This window comes from Tachysurus fulvidraco, chromosome 3 (genome assembly GCF_022655615.1).
Source record: "Tachysurus fulvidraco isolate hzauxx_2018 chromosome 3, HZAU_PFXX_2.0, whole genome shotgun sequence".
NCBI classification, from domain to species: Eukaryota; Metazoa; Chordata; class Actinopteri; order Siluriformes; family Bagridae; genus Tachysurus; species Tachysurus fulvidraco.
The window spans coordinates 16,961,023-16,977,623 of record NC_062520.1 but is presented as its reverse complement, the minus strand read 5'-3'; positions in this window follow the sequence as shown (position 1 = coordinate 16,977,623).

Here is a 16,601-nt window from a genome sequence, read left to right as displayed (position 1 = left end):
CTGTTCACTGACACACAAACACACACACACACACACACACACACACACACACACACACACACACACACACACACACACACACACACAAACTTTATGTTAACACAAAATAATACCAGTTAAACAATACATTTTAACAAATGTTCAAACATCTCTATATTGTGTATTCCTATTTAATCTTTCTGGACAGTACCTAGATTGCATTGACACACATCCATTGTTTTTAGATATCCATCCACAAGATGGTAGTATTCTTCCAGTTTTCAGTCAACATGCAGTTTAACACTATGCATGAGGTGGCAGTCAACCATTAAAATAAAGCAACACTTCATTTCATGCATGAGTTGATTTTTAAATCCTTGTCTTAGCCAACTCATCTGAGATAGAATTGCTCCTAAGAACGTGAGATTTCAGCAGTTGTATTGAGAAGGGATTTCTAGGATTGGTGCACTGCTGACTTCACCATGACATATCACTGAAGATGGGAATAAGTAAGAGGCAAACATGTAAAATAAGATTTAAAAAAAAAACTCACATAAGAGCTCAGATAGGTTCTTCACAAAAAAGTAACAGCTTTTTAGAGACCACCTGAATAGACTTTGCGCGTGTTTTAAAGTATGTTGCTAGACCGGAACGAGGATAAAATGGCCAGTGAGATAATGAATATGCATTATTTCACAGTGTTGTGCCATATTTGAAATATAATACACCTGGGAGGCTTTAGAGGGCTTTCTGAGGCTCTTCTTTAGCACATTCTAAAGTGCTCAAGCACTGCTGAGGGGAGTAGCACAGGTAACATAGTGATTGGTCAGGTCAAGTGTTTACGCTAGAGAGAGCAGAGCGAGAGCAATCTTTGCTCAGCATCCTCTTTGTCTACACTTAGTGAAGATCAATGGCTCAATGACGAAGCCTGCTATATTCATCGTGACAATACTGATAACACCACTCCATAGCAGCGAACTTTCATGCTTTTTTTTAAGGTAAGAAGCACTTGCTTGGATAAAATCCTTTACATTTTAACCTTCATTTCTCTCTCTCTCTCTCTCTCTCTCTCTCTCTCTCTCTCTCTCTCTCTCTCTCTCTCTCTCTCTCTCTCTCTCTCTCTCTCTCTCTCTCTCTCTCTCTCACACACACACACACACACACACACATACACACCCATGTCCCCCACCCACACACTAAATCTAAGCACAACGGCACAGGGTAGATAATTACAATTTCAAAACCATTTGCCAGATCATTACCACCTAATCCCCTGTTTCATCTGATGAGTCACGCGTCTCATTTAGCATGGTGCTGGACAGCTCAGAGTTCTTTTTTTTTCTTTTCATAAACATCACTGTCCCATGGTTTTCCGGTCCATGAGGGCCACAAGGGCAGCAAGAGTACACACATCCAGGCTAAAAAGTATAGGCAAAAAGAAGAAGGTTTTCTCTTGTCTCTTTCTTACTCTAGCTAGTTTGATGACTCGCCGCTCCCTCCTCCTTTTCTTTTTTTTTTTTTTGCTCATTTAAAGTAATTTCAGAGTATATCCTTTCAGCATTTGTCAGCTTAGCACTTATTTGCAAACCTTTTATTTTCTTTATAAATAAATCAGAAAGAAGATTTAATGATAACTATATTTAAGTGCTTGAGCTGTTCTACTTCTATTTCCATTCAAATTAAATTTAAATTAGAATCTGATTTTAATGCTTTCTCTCTTGATCACTTGGTAACATTTACAACAAAATTCCCTCTAACCAAATCAGACACAATTATATGTCAGGTTTACTTAATCTTTCACATGCGTTCAGCTCACCATGTGGTAAGCATGGACTAAATTACCATAGCAACAGTATCAAGCACATTGAATTGATAAATGGGTTGGATGATGTTCATTACTCAGTGTCCAAATATTGTTGAAAAATACTTCCTATTCCCTTTTTATACATTTACAGCATTAATAACATTCCTATATATACATTAATCAATGCTGTAATATATTTAATATAAATATGATTATATTACTGACTGGAGAAAGTCCATGCCAAGGCAAGACCATAAGAGGCATGTGATCGAGCCAGGTATTTCCTTATTACACATGTGACATGATTAGAAACAACAAAACATTACCTTTTGCCAAGAAAATATGGAAAATTATATCACAGAAAGTATGTCCTAATAAAAGTTTTTTTTAAAGATTTTTTAAAATAATATTATGTCCTTTTTGATTAAATTAGATATAAATTACAGTAAACTGACTGAACTCCATGGTATTAATCACCTGACTACACATAGATTCAGATTCTTTAGTATATATTTGTTTAGCCTGCTAATTTGTAACACATATAATGAGCTAAAAAATCACAAAAGGAAGTTTATTGGGTTTATTTTCCAGCCTCTCAAATCAACAGCCTGTGTTTCACTGGCCTCCATTTTGACCTCTTGACCTCACCCCAAGTGACCACTCAGACCAGGCCAGTGCCGCTGCATTAACTGCACATGGCCCTTTGAAACGGAAGGCGTTAGTCCAAAAGGGCATAGCAGACCTTGCAGATGAGTAGGTCAGAACTCAATAAATCATGTCTGACTTGTGACCTATGGAGAAAAAATGGAGATCAATGATACAGCTCATGCTCTTATGGTCCACTTTTACCTCCAGCTCTGATTTGTTTATGTTGTCCGCTCCTGGCTCAGGAAATGATTTTTAAAAGCAATCGACATATCACATAAAATGCTTTCTCATGGCCAACTTGCATTACTCTGACACTCACTATACTCGTATATGATGATAGATGTGTACAAAACTGGAGCTTGATGTGCTGGAATGTTGTATTCTTCCAAAGAGAGTTCTGCATGAATGGAATGTGTGTTAATCACAAACAAAAGCTTGAGCTATAGTAAAATTGATGCAGTGGGATCTCCTACATCCAGATTCATAGCCACAGTCGGCTCCCAGAAGACAAGACCATATCCTATAATACAACTCAACAAATTATGTATTGAAGCATTCTGCAGCTGCAAAGCCCAAGCTAAATGAATCGAGGAGAAGCAGCAAAGAACGTATTACTGCAGTAAGAACATACACTAAAGTCAAATAAATCTTTCTTTTTTATTCATTTTTTAAGAATTAGGATCAGAATGCTGCTTTTACAACAGTTCATGCCATGTACAATAAATGTTTATGACCGCTTCAACGCTGTCAGTCACAGAATATAAATTATAATCTGTATAATAGGATGTAGAACAGAATTTACATCATTGCACAGAAATGAAATGAACATGTACATTTAGAACCAGTGATTTAAAGCCTGTGACAGATATACATGCACACACACACACACACACACACACACACACACACACACACACACACACACACACACACACACACACACACACACACACACACACACACACACAATTCAACAAAAGTGTGTTGAGGGGTTAGATAGGTTGAATAAACAGTTATGTTATGTTTTGTTGTAATCCCTGTAAACCAAAGTCCAGACTACTTGCTCTGTAGAGATGAGAGCCGTCACTCACAGCGTTAATCTTCTTCTCACCACCACCATCAGCTGATCCGCTTTCTGATGCAGCTAAGTTTCTTTGTGTGTGTGTGTGTGTGTGTGTGTGTGTGTGTGTGTGTGTGTGTGTGTGTGTGTGTGTGTGTGTGTGTGTGTGCGCGTGTGTGTCTGTGTGTTTAAAATTCAAATTCAAATTATACACATCATGATGTAAAAATATAGATTTTCAAATGACTATGTCATAAAAACTAAGGGATAAAAAATAATTGTATGTTTGTGTATTTGTTTTAAGTGGAGAAGGCAGAGGTAAGATACTTATTTGTAGAGAGTAAAAATGACAGAATGCAAACTGCATTTATTATCATATACAATAAAAAGCCTAGAACTGTTTTTTTTGTTACTGGAGATTGAACATTAAAAATCCATTACAGCTCAATCATCTGATTCACATATGAAATATTAATGTGTGTTTACAATATTGTGTTCTCTAGACTCTTACACATTTTTTTCATGTGATTTTTACACACAGTAGAGTTTTTTCACATGTTAATATTGATTGTGGTTTCATATTTCAGATGTTATCCAAAATGAATCCTTTTTCAACAAATAAGTGTTTACTACAGTTCACAGGTGCAATTTTAGAGCAAAAGTATTCTTGTGATCATACATTGTTCACAGCATTGTTCTTGTGATCATGATACATTGTTCACACATTGTTCTTGTGATCACAGCATAGAAACCCGACAGCATAGTAAGGACATATTTACACCATCTTCAAACTACTCATACTGGTAACATGGAAAATGCACGGTAATGTCGTCCATTTAAGGTCCATATAACCCTTTGTCTCATTGTTGTTAGGCAAGAATCCTATTAACATGTATGCTCACATGTCAGTTCACACTCACAACTAATGAACTGCATCCTACTGTTATGCATAGCGATCATACAATAACATTGACCATGCTACTACTAGTGACATCAACTGGTTATTTTTCTAATATCCCTGCACCGTGCATATAGTGTCCTGGTGTGTGTCTGGTCTGGTAGTAGTTATGAGAGATGAATAGAGGCCTCGCCTCATGTTGAACTAACTTTGATTCTGCTGTGTGTGGGAGAACCGCAAGGGTTAAGGCACATGTTCTGAAACAACAGATTGACACTGGCCCCTGAGGAAGATGAAAAGCTCCTCCATCAGCCTTGGAAAATGTTGGCATAATGTGTTTTTATTTACTGGAACTTTCTTTGAACTTAAACACTGCATGCTTTTTTTGCAAATTCTACAAAAACACGTGGATGCATTTAAGTTTTAATTAATAGAAACCAAACATTTTTTTCAGTGATCATACAAGTTTCAATGTTATTAATTGGTCATTGAAATGTCCATGTGAGCTATGTTAGTGTCATGTTCAGAATAAAATATGTGTGTGTGTGTGTGTGTGTTTTGTTATTGACAGTAAATAGTCTACAATGTCATGGGTTAAACAGAATGGCCCATCTTAAATATTCAACTCTTGTGGTAATTAGGTGCCTTTGGTGAACTCAGTTGTTTAGCGTGGAACGTGCAGGCTGGCTGACAGGCTTTATCAAGAGCACAGGGCATAATAATCAGTGGAGCAAATGTCATTATCTCTCCCACACACTCTTCCTCATTAACCTAACTTTGAAAATGAGAGTTGTCTTTCGGGGCATAAACAATAAAGAGGCAAAATGAAACAAAAGAAAAACCCTCTTGATTTGCTGCCTGATAATGAAGCAGAAGCAAACAGCTATATACTGTAATTACTGGACCTAGTTTTAGTCGAATTATTCCTAAAATGTAAATTCTCAAAAGAACTCTGCAGGACTCACAGGAATCACAAATGTTGCTCCTCAGAGTGAACATGTGTCAGTGAAATTTGAATTACATAATTTACACGCTAGAATGTTTTGAAATCTTTAAATCAGATAGAAAATAGGGGAATATACCAGCCAAATTTAGAATTGAAAGGGCCAATAATTACTACATAATTAGACCAATTTCTTACAAATATTTGCAGTAACGATCAGACAGCACACGATTTTCATGATTTAAAAATAAAACAGAAGACAAAACAAAAAGAAAAATCTGGTAGCTATGTTATTTATTCTTTTAAGAATTCCCCCTCTACATATCTCTACATACATTTAGAATATAGCTAAACATAGAATATCTTTTGTATGGTTAAAAAAAACATGGCATCAAAAACGTAGTCTAAATAAATGCATCAATAAACAATTTTTGTAAGAATATAATACAATTCATTGATTTCTAATTGAGAATGTAATGGTTTTTTTTTTTTACTTCTAAACATCATTAAATTACACAGTTAGCACAGGTATAAATGAATACTGAACAAATGTATACTCTGCCACTGATACTATAATTCGTTTAACAAAAACACAAACTGTTCTTTACTTTTTTTTCTCAGAATTGCAGAGAAAGCAGAAGAGGAGTACGTTCTCTTCAATTAATTATGTGATTAATCATTTGGTGCCCACTCTCTCCAAATGACTCCCACTGGATTTTCCTAAACCAAGTTAAAACCGCATTGCAGTCGTCTGCCCAGACGTTCTGGGTGAAATGTAAATCATTTGCATTTAAGTGCAATAAATGCACACAGCTGGAAGTGCTTGAATGAACTAAACCAGTGAACGCAATGTTTGAAATTTTACTTTGCATGTGGCATATTTTGGTCTGGGGGGATTTGCTTCATGTTAAGTCATGATTGTTTTCTTCACCTCTTCCATATACTACATACAATACTTTCACAGCCATACACTATTATGGCTGTAGACTTAGTTTACAGTAGGCTGTACAGTATCATTTAAAATACTGAATACTGAATATTTTTTTTTCTCCCAGCAGAAACTGTTGTTCTGGATGATGTAGAGCATCAAGGTTGAGACTTATGCCTGCCGGGCATGGAGTCAAGCTGAGTGTTAATGTGAGCAGAGTAGGAGTACAGCTGGCAGACACTCTTACTATGAAAGAAACACCTCCTCCAACTCTTCCACTCACTGTTCAGTAAAAACAGCAGCACTGTATTACAGCCTGCAGCACAAATTGATGTAATTAAGAATTCTCAGCATTTTCTACAACTTAGCAAAAAAAAAAAAAGCATGTAACGAGATTTGCCTGTTACTTACAAAAAGCAATTCACTGAACGAACCTCCAAATTGAAACAGGACTGTTCTCTATAAAATGACACTTCCTTCTCTGCATCTCTCTGTTTGTTTTGTCTTTGCATGAGCATCCTAAATAACTTGCCACTTTCTCTCAAATAGACTCCTCTCTGTCACTGTTCACCTCTCCATCAGCCTCATTGACAGAAAAACACATCGCTACTACAGCCTGGAATAAAATCATTGTCTCTGTTAAGTACAAGGTTTATGTGTAGTAACAAGTAGGAGTGAAATTTCACACCTCAAAGATAAATACAGCGGCTCCCAAGCTGCAAGTGTGAATGTGTAGGTAAACAGGGTGACACTATAAGCACAGCTGAGAGCGCTTAACTCGCCCCTTACTTTCTGTAACAGGCTCGCTATTGTTCAGCAGTGATGCCTGTGGCTGTTTTCCTTATGAAAATTAAACCTCATTTCTCCACATGAGGTAGCAAAAAGCACACCAAATACAACACACACACTATACTGTACAATGATTGTGAGGACCTTCAAAATAATTAAGGACCGACAAAATAATTAATGCAGGTTATTAATGCAGGGTTTACTTTATTCTAACCTAATGCTTAGTTTTTTAAGCAATATTCGTCATGGGAAGGAGCCAAATGTCACTGTAGGTCAAAACTGTCACATATGTGCTTTATTTTTATATCTGTCTAAAATCTAAAACCACAAATACACACACACACACACACACACACACACACACACACACACACACACACACACACACACACACACACACACACACACACACACACACACACACACACACACTACCCATTTGTGCCTTTATGTGTATTCATTCTTTTCTTTGATAAAATCTTCTGACATACTACCAGTGACATACTACCAGTGCAAATGCTAAAGTCAGTGTAATATGAAAAAACAACTACAGTTAGTTATTGCAAACACCAAAATGACTTAGATAGACATTGAAGAAAACAGATTTAAAATGATTGTTCCTATGACCTGTTGCTGTTGGTAGCTATACAAGTCATCCTCCAAATATCTTTCCCTTAACAACAAACATTAGGGTCACCAAATTGGATCACTTAAGTCACTTAAACCAGTTCATCACAGACTGTGCCTTTTGACTCGTTGCTATGGTGTTAATAAACTTACTATCACTAATGGCACACTACAGGACATCCAGTATCCATCTCCAGTCTATTATTCTCTGTCTAATTATGTAGGTAAATATGCTTTGAGGAAAATTACCTGTAGTAGGAGGGTGTGGTAAATGAGACAGGAGGAGATAAACGAATCATTTATTGGCAATAACTATCATTAGTGAGCTGAATTAAGGGCACAGATGGCAACCACTGCCGCCACTCTTAAGTCTTGTACCTGCTTAAAGGACATTTTGCTTGTCAGACATCTGTGTGCCAGGTTGGCATGAAGCCCACTCAGCCACATACCGCCATCTGTCCGCCCTGGCATTTCAGAGTGTCACTCCTTCTTCTGCTTTCTTATCCCTCTCTTCCTTCATCCTTCTCTTCAGGGCTCCCCTTTAACAAATGTCAATTGAAACAAGTAGACAGATGATACCAGAGACACTGCTCACCCCCGCTACACACACGCATACACACACTCATCCAACGCCTCACTGCACCAAGCCCACTTCAGCCCAACAGCAAACACATGCCTGGCTAATCAGCTTAGCATTTAGCGCTGACACTCTCTCTTTCTCTTTCTCCACTCACCCCCCCAAGTACCCATATCTACACACACACACACACACACACACACACACACACACACACACACACACACACACACACACACACACACACACACACACACACACACACACACACACACACACACACACACACACAACACTTTGGTGCAGGATTAATATCTAATTATGTCAGGTCACTCGTCCAGATGGACCCTTGCTCATCCCTTTGTGTCCCCTTCACCTCTCACGCAGGCCCTCTGACCTCCCAAGTCGCCGTGGCAACATGTCTCGGTGTCCCTCCATGGGCAGGATATGGGGATGAGACACACAGGTCCCACTCTCTGGGTAAGGATCACTGAAGACCCGGTAGTTGGTATTCTGGGCCCATCACACGCCTGGTTAAGCCCCATGAATAGATGGATGTAGGAGGGAGGATGGCCGTGGCCGTGGCTCTCTGTGTCTGGTGCCAGACAGATGGTCCAGAACACAGAAAACAAGCATTCATTTGAAGGGCATCAATGGCCATAATGTGCGTTTTTTTCTCTCATTAATGTTGGAGGACATAATAGTAGAGAATTGGGAGCTCGTGGTGTGAAAGGAATACGTCTGTGAGAATTTGTAGACTGACATGAAAGGCCGGTACCCCCCTCATCATCGCTGTGATGCCCACGCACACACACACAAACACACACAAACACACACTTCTTTAATAAGATAAACGTTCCAATAATAGATACACGGTATTATATATATATATATATATATATATATATATATATATATATATATATATATATATATATATTATATATCATATTTTATCTGCAAATAACCACAATGAACAGTTGCTTAATTGTAAGTGAATAAAATATCTGTTCTGTAATCTCAAGTAAGATTTGCTCATTCATATCAAGCCACATGTTTACACTGGCACTCTTATCAAAGCAACTTAATGATGTAAGCAGGCAGCTAATTGGCTCATGTATAAACAATTATAAAACGGTTCAGTGTTAGTAAATCAAACCAGGTGGCTCAGAAAATCTAATAGTCAGCCTTTGTTAGAGCAGAACAGCAAGTTGCAGCACATTTACCACATGTAATATAAAATAGGGACAACAATTCATAGTATGGAAATTCCTCTTAAATGCATTATACAAATTATAATCATTTTCATCTACACGGAAGACTAGAACACCAGTTTGTTTGCATACTGTTGATTGAGTAACAGAAAATGTAAATGTTGTCTGATCATTTTTAAAATATGAATTTTTTTTGGTCTTTTCCAAATATGTAAACGAATTTGTCTCCAGATGACCATTTCAACACAAATCTCAATCAGGAAAAACAGACAAACAAATATACATACATACAAACAAACCAACAAACAAAAACCTAAGTATTATATACAAATATACAGTAATAACTTTAGAGATTTAAACAATGTAAGCAATTTCAAAGAACTTATAATTCAAATAATGTTTTCATTAACAAATATTTATTCTATGCATGAACCTATGTGTTTTAGAAATAAAAGAGTCATGTGAACAAAATGGAGTGTCTTTAAACACTAGAAATACAGCAATTTACAATGCTGATAAATGCATATACAGTATTTAATTTCAAATAAGGAGTACAATTATGTTGAAATAAATGTATATGATAGAAGAGCTGGAAGAGACATGATTCACACAGAGAGCATTCTGTTAAATGTGATGATCTGGTCAAAGGTCAATTAGGACAAAGCTAAAGTGAATAAGTTCTTTCTGGAAACAAACAAACAAAACATCCCAGGTAATCCTGAACCATCAGTTTTAGTTTAATTGTTGGTGAAGGTTGCCCAAATGTGGCTTTAGCACTGCTGAACGTTCAAACTCTAAATTAACAACCATTCAGTCGTTACTATCAGTGTACCAGTGGAAGCCATCACTTTCACTTCTAGTTCTGAAATAATAAACATATTACATATAAAAATCCTTTATTATTAAAAGAAAGACAAATTTGTTCCACCGGTATTCTACATAACAGAGCAGTAGAGTACTAGTGGTGTGTAGGCGTAGAAGAAAAAGACTTGAGAACCATTCTAGAACCATTCTCCAAATGCATCTACATTTACATTACATTTACATTCACAGCATTTGGCAGACACTCTTATCCAGAGTGATGTACAAAAGTAAAGAATACATTAGCACTGGTTCTCTCGGTTACAGCCTTAAGATACCATGAGCCGAAAACACTATTCAAAAATGTTATTTTTATGTTTTATTATAAATGCACACATACAACAAACAGAGGAGAACGTGCTAGTTCAAGGATTTCAAGCAGTTCAAGAATTTCATTACATCTACAGCACAATTGTGAAGAGCTGAGTTTTTTAACAATAGATAATTATTGGACATCTATAACATGACCAGATCTGTATTTAAAATAAAAAATGGAAATTAAAAATTCAGCATATTTTATGCTCTGAAATGTCAGTGACTTGTTTTATGGGCAATACAAACTGATAGCAGCCTGGGGAAGAGATGAAAACAGTCATTGTGGTTTAGCTTTTCTCCAGCTCTGCAGCACACAACTTTCCAAATGTTGAAGCACAAAGCAGATGGGGGGTTGGGGGGAAGGTTGAAAGAAGGGAATGTTGATTTCTAAACCATCAAGCTTTATGTAGGACTACAGCTTCATGGACATGCCAAGGTTAAAATTTCAATTGCTAATATGAACTTTGCATAAGTGCTTATAATCACAGCATCCCGTCTGCGTGGTTATTGTTTTTCCACTAAAGTAAAGCAAAGCCCTGAAAATTCCTGGGCAAATATAAACTTTGCTTAAGTACTTATATGGCTGTTTTTTCTGCCCATATGGTGGCCAAAAGCACAAGGCCCAGAGAAAATACAAAGCAGTTCAGCTAAGCCAGTCTCCACCCCCACACAAAGACACAGCTCTTCAAAGGAGCAAAGTCCCTTTAAACAGTTTACAGGAGTGTTGAAGCTCCAAAACGTGACAGTGTTTGAAAATGAATTAAAGAAAAAAACACCCAGTAGCTCACTCAATTCCTCTTAGCTCAGAATCTCAAGAAGAGATGAGAAGTCACAATGGTTTCTTTTGTTCCTTCCAAAATAGCACAGGAAGCCGAAATAACATCTTTCACCCCAATATACCCTGATATAAAGTGACATGTAAAGTATCTAGTTAGGGTAAATAACTAAGATAGTGCTATTGAAGTAAAAATGCTACTTTTTAGAGTTATAATAATTCTTTCTTGAGAGGGTTTTTTTTTATTTTCTTTGTAGAGAAGGGTTTAAAAACATATCTGATATTTTTTACAGTGGTGCTGTTAAATAAGCAATAAATGTTAAATAATTTATCTTTTAAAAAAATGCTAATCTCTTAACTGTCCATAACTGGCATCCAAGAACATATAAATGTTTTTAATTACTGGATTTTGGATGAATTATTTTTGTTTGAATCTAAATATTGTTTACTTTTTTTGTTTTATATAATAATAATAATAATAATAATAATAATAATAATAATAATAATAATAATAATAATAATAATAATATTATTATTATTATTATTATTATTAGTAGTAGTAGTAGTAGTAGTAGTAGTAGTAGTAGTAGTAGTAGTATTGTTGTTGTTGTGGTTAATATTAATATTACTTTTAATATTAATGATATGTATAGCAGCAACAACAACAACGATAGCAATAATAATAACAATAACAATAATAATAATAACAACAATAATGATTACTATTATTATTTACTTTATAAATAATAATAATAATAATAATAATGATTATTATTATTATTTATTTTATAAAAGCAGCACTAGATATCAACATGCAGCAATGTTCAACTCATGTCAACTCAGCAGTGTTGCTCACATAGACTTGAATTAAGCAGTAGTGTTGATTGTACAGTCTACAGTATAACATGATGGCACATCGCTCTCCCTCAGAGAGAGTGGTAATTACCCTGTTAATATATTAGTGCACTGAATCGATTACTTGGCTAATCCAATCACAGGGATGCCATTGATCCCTCATTGAGCGTGCCAACAATAAGCACTTTCAGCAGAGCACTGCTCAATAGTGCACACACAATAGGCTCTCTCACAGCTAATTGGCTAAAATAAGCCAAACATTTTGCTTTCTCTAGCAGGGCTCGATCAATGGTGAGAATGGGTGCTGCATTTAGATGACTTTCTTAACCGTCGGGGTCTCTCTCTCTCTCTCTCTCTCTCTCTCTCTCTCTCTCTCTCTCTCTCTTTCTCTCTCTCTCTCTCTCTCTCTCTCTTTCTCTCTCTCTCAGATTAGATTTTTGCATTTTTAAAAATACATTTGAATATCCTCTGCTTCTCAGTTTACATCCCATTTCATATCATCCTTTCTCATGTCTTGTTTTTTCTCCTTCACCTCTTCTGCTCCTCCCTTTTCACTACTTAACTCCTTCTCTCCTTCTCTAAGAGTTCCATGTGATGTGCAGCTGGCAGCTGGAGTGGCTGGAGCAGCTGAGGGCCATAAATCAGGTGCAGGCAGAATTCCATATGTGGCGTTGGCATGCGCTCTGTCAGCCATGAAATAAAGATGTAGCGGAGTAGTGGGTCAGAGGTGCCAGGACCATACTGGTTTTTCTCCTCAAACATAAAAAAACACACTCTCATACGCACACAAACACACAGGTCACCCCAGCCTGGGTGCTCAACTTCATCTCCAAGCCACACTCTGTTCTCTTGTCCCACTAAGCCATGATCACTCAGATCAGGCTTTCAACCCCCCGTTGCTCTGTTTGTCCTTCCTGCCACCATGTAATAACTCACAGCTTGTAAATGGACCTGTAGGTTCCAGTGTGATAGTAGATCCCTGCATGTCTGCACACAGATCGCCCTCTCTGTGTAACAGTAACATGACTCCGATGCAGAGTGTCTGTAATGATGTCCAACAAGTCTCAACTATAAACCTTCTGCCATCATATCACCTGCTTACAGGTTCTGTGTGGTTCATCTGTGTATGGCGTATTAACTGTTGATTTCTATGATCACGTAAGAAACGTTTAATAAATAGGTACTAATTTTTGATAGGAAACAGATTCTATGGTAAAGTTGCTAATTAGCTAATGATTTGATGCTGAGCAGATTATATCTTTCTTTTTGTGCAGGTGAGGATAAATTCTAGCAGTGTAAATTAAAACATATAGTTACTGCATTTTTTATTACATTTTTATTTTAGTATATTTTAGTATATATTATTTATAGCAGAATCTTTTTCAGGCTCAGGATAGACTGGAGTTACCACCGAGGGCCGTATTGTTATTTACACAAATGCATTTAAATTTGTGATTAATGATCTTAATCACAAGATAAATATAACAGATAAATTGAAGGACAAGATGCCTCTTACATACATGTGAACCCTTTTCTCCTAAATGCCCAGACAGTTGAGCTCTCAGTCAGGGTCAGGTAGTTGAAGGGTCAGAGGTTGTGGGTCAGCAACAAAGGTCTTTGTTTGCATTTGTATTCATGTTTCTCCACATTTATTGTCTTTGTGGTCTCAGATGGTTAAATTTGTTTACCGTCTACCTTGCAGGAGCTGAAAGAGGTGAACCTAAATACCACGATAAGACAAACAGCCACCATGACAATACACACAGACATTTATTTACTCACTCACTTTCCCTTATCACTTATCAAAGCATCTATTTTCTTTGACACCCTTGTCTGTTTTTCTCACTCACTCACACACACACACACACACACACACACACACACACACACACACACACACACACACACACACACACACACACACACACACACACACACACACACACACACACACACTCAAATATTCCTATCTGTGTGGGGATATTTGGTGTAAAAACACCCCCCACACACCTGTTACTTTTCCTGTATTAGAGCCAAATCAGAGTGAGACTTTAAAGAGTAAAAATCAAACAATGACTAAGAGCATGTCTCCAGTTTAATGGCTGCTGGGTTTTTAGTCCATGGCTGATGAGACTAGTCTAAGACCTGTGAAACTAGAGGTTAACCCTGCACTGTAAAACCAGCTCTGTGCTGCTCCATCTTGTATCTCCTTTGATGCTGAACAAAGGGCTGGTTTGTCTCAGGACTAAGTCTACTCAGACAGGGCCTGTCTTGCCCACCCAGGTCGATGATAACAAAACAATACCACAGCACCAAGTTCTCACTGCTCGCATCATCTTTCTCACTCCTGCCACCAGCAGTCATAAAAGCAAAAGAGCAAGCTTTAGCCATGTGCCTAAACCACAGTCTTCTCTAGTATTGGAATGGTGCTCACTATGATGACACAGGCACTATGGACGTTCATGTCATACATAATGATTAGTAATACATGTTTTATTTGGCAAAGAGACTTACTTATTTTAAATCATCAGTGTAAGTCCACTTATAGTTTAAGGATTTTATTTTACCTCTCCAGCAGCATGTAGGTCTATATAGTTGTTGTATTTGTTATGTATTAAGTGTAAGCCATCTCTACATTCATTAAAAAAGTTGAACAAATCTTAAACTAGCAATTACATTATGTATTTAAAAAAGGTAGCCAAGTTTGCTAGTAAGGTAATTTGCTAAATTGGAGTTAATATAAACACTGAAACATATAAAACATAATAACCGAGACACTTTCTTGTATTTTGATATGGTGGGTTTTTTTTTCCATTGATTCACATTTCCCCAAAATTGTGCAAATTTCTTTCTTTCTTTTTTTTTGTTTTTTTTTTGCATGTTCTAAACCACTATTTTTATATTTTCAAAATATTGTACATATTTATGGATGTTTATCGATATTTATGGATTTTCGTACACATCTTTTAATTAATTTGTCGATTATTACATATATGCTCAAACACAACAGCACAGTTCAATACATTTACAAACATCCTTTTAAAAGTACAAAATGTTTAACCTTTATTACACTCCAGAGTCCCACTTCTAATGTGTTGTTTAATGCATTTCTTCCCATTCAGCTTTTTTTAGAGTATTATTATTGCATCTGTTTGGGTGGTCATGAGACACAGTATATCACTGTTAGTGAAACAAAACTTAAGAAGATGTAAAGAAGTGGAAAAAGATGAAGAGTACTACAAAAAGATATTACCTCACTGTTTCCTGCAGAAAGTTCATGGGATTTGTGCAGAAACATATCCCTGGATGCAGATCAGATCTAAAATGTCAGTGTCAGTTTTATTGTGATCCAGGAGCATCCTGATCCCACAGATCACTCACCCAGCTGAATAAACCATGCAGCTGTTATTATGGTAGCAATTAAGGGATGGTTACATGGTGCCGGTGATTTGATATGTCTCCCTGAGAGAGGATCAGAACATAAATAACGGTGTTTAATGAGCCCACTGGTTTTAATAACTCTTGTGCATAGGCTTTACATCTGCCAAGTCACTCACAGCAGTGGCCTGGGTGAAACAATAAGTGCTCTATTACAGGTATAAAAGTCAGTTAATCATAGAACACGGATATTTCTCCATATAGTGGAGGAAAAATGTCACAAACGACAATACAATCTATCTAGGATGTAACGATGTAAGTCATTTATCAATGAAAAACTATACAAATTCTTTAATGAGCTAAAAGTGCAGTTACTCTGTTAAAAGTACAGTTAACTTTAAATATAAATCATGAAGTTGAAAGTACAGCAAATGTTCAAAAAATAAAACAGTTCTGGCTCAAGTCACACACTGATTTTATCTACTGATGGTAAATTACTGCCTCTTTCACCAAGGAACGTGTGAAAATTTTACATAGGTCTAATCTATCTGGTGTTAGATACCATGACAATATCTCAGTATACAAGTGGTTGAATGCTCATAACTAGCTGTCACAACACAATCTGATTTGATAAATACAAAGCAACAGAAACAACAGATGGATTACACTGATGGGTATTAGGTCCCATTCTTGCTGTCACATCTGTTAAAAAATCCTTAAAGCTGTCTATTGCTTTTTCTTCTGAAATGGACTTCTGTAAATGGACTTTCTTCTGAAAGTGAAGATCAAACGGTAAATAAAACTCAGGTACTTAAATAAATGATAGTGTACAATTATACATAATTTGCATAATGAGCTTTGAATAATTTATACCCATAAGTCTGTAGATTTGTAAACAATGTTCAAAAGGTTCTATGAATAATATGAAGTATTTAAGGTCCACAAGTTGC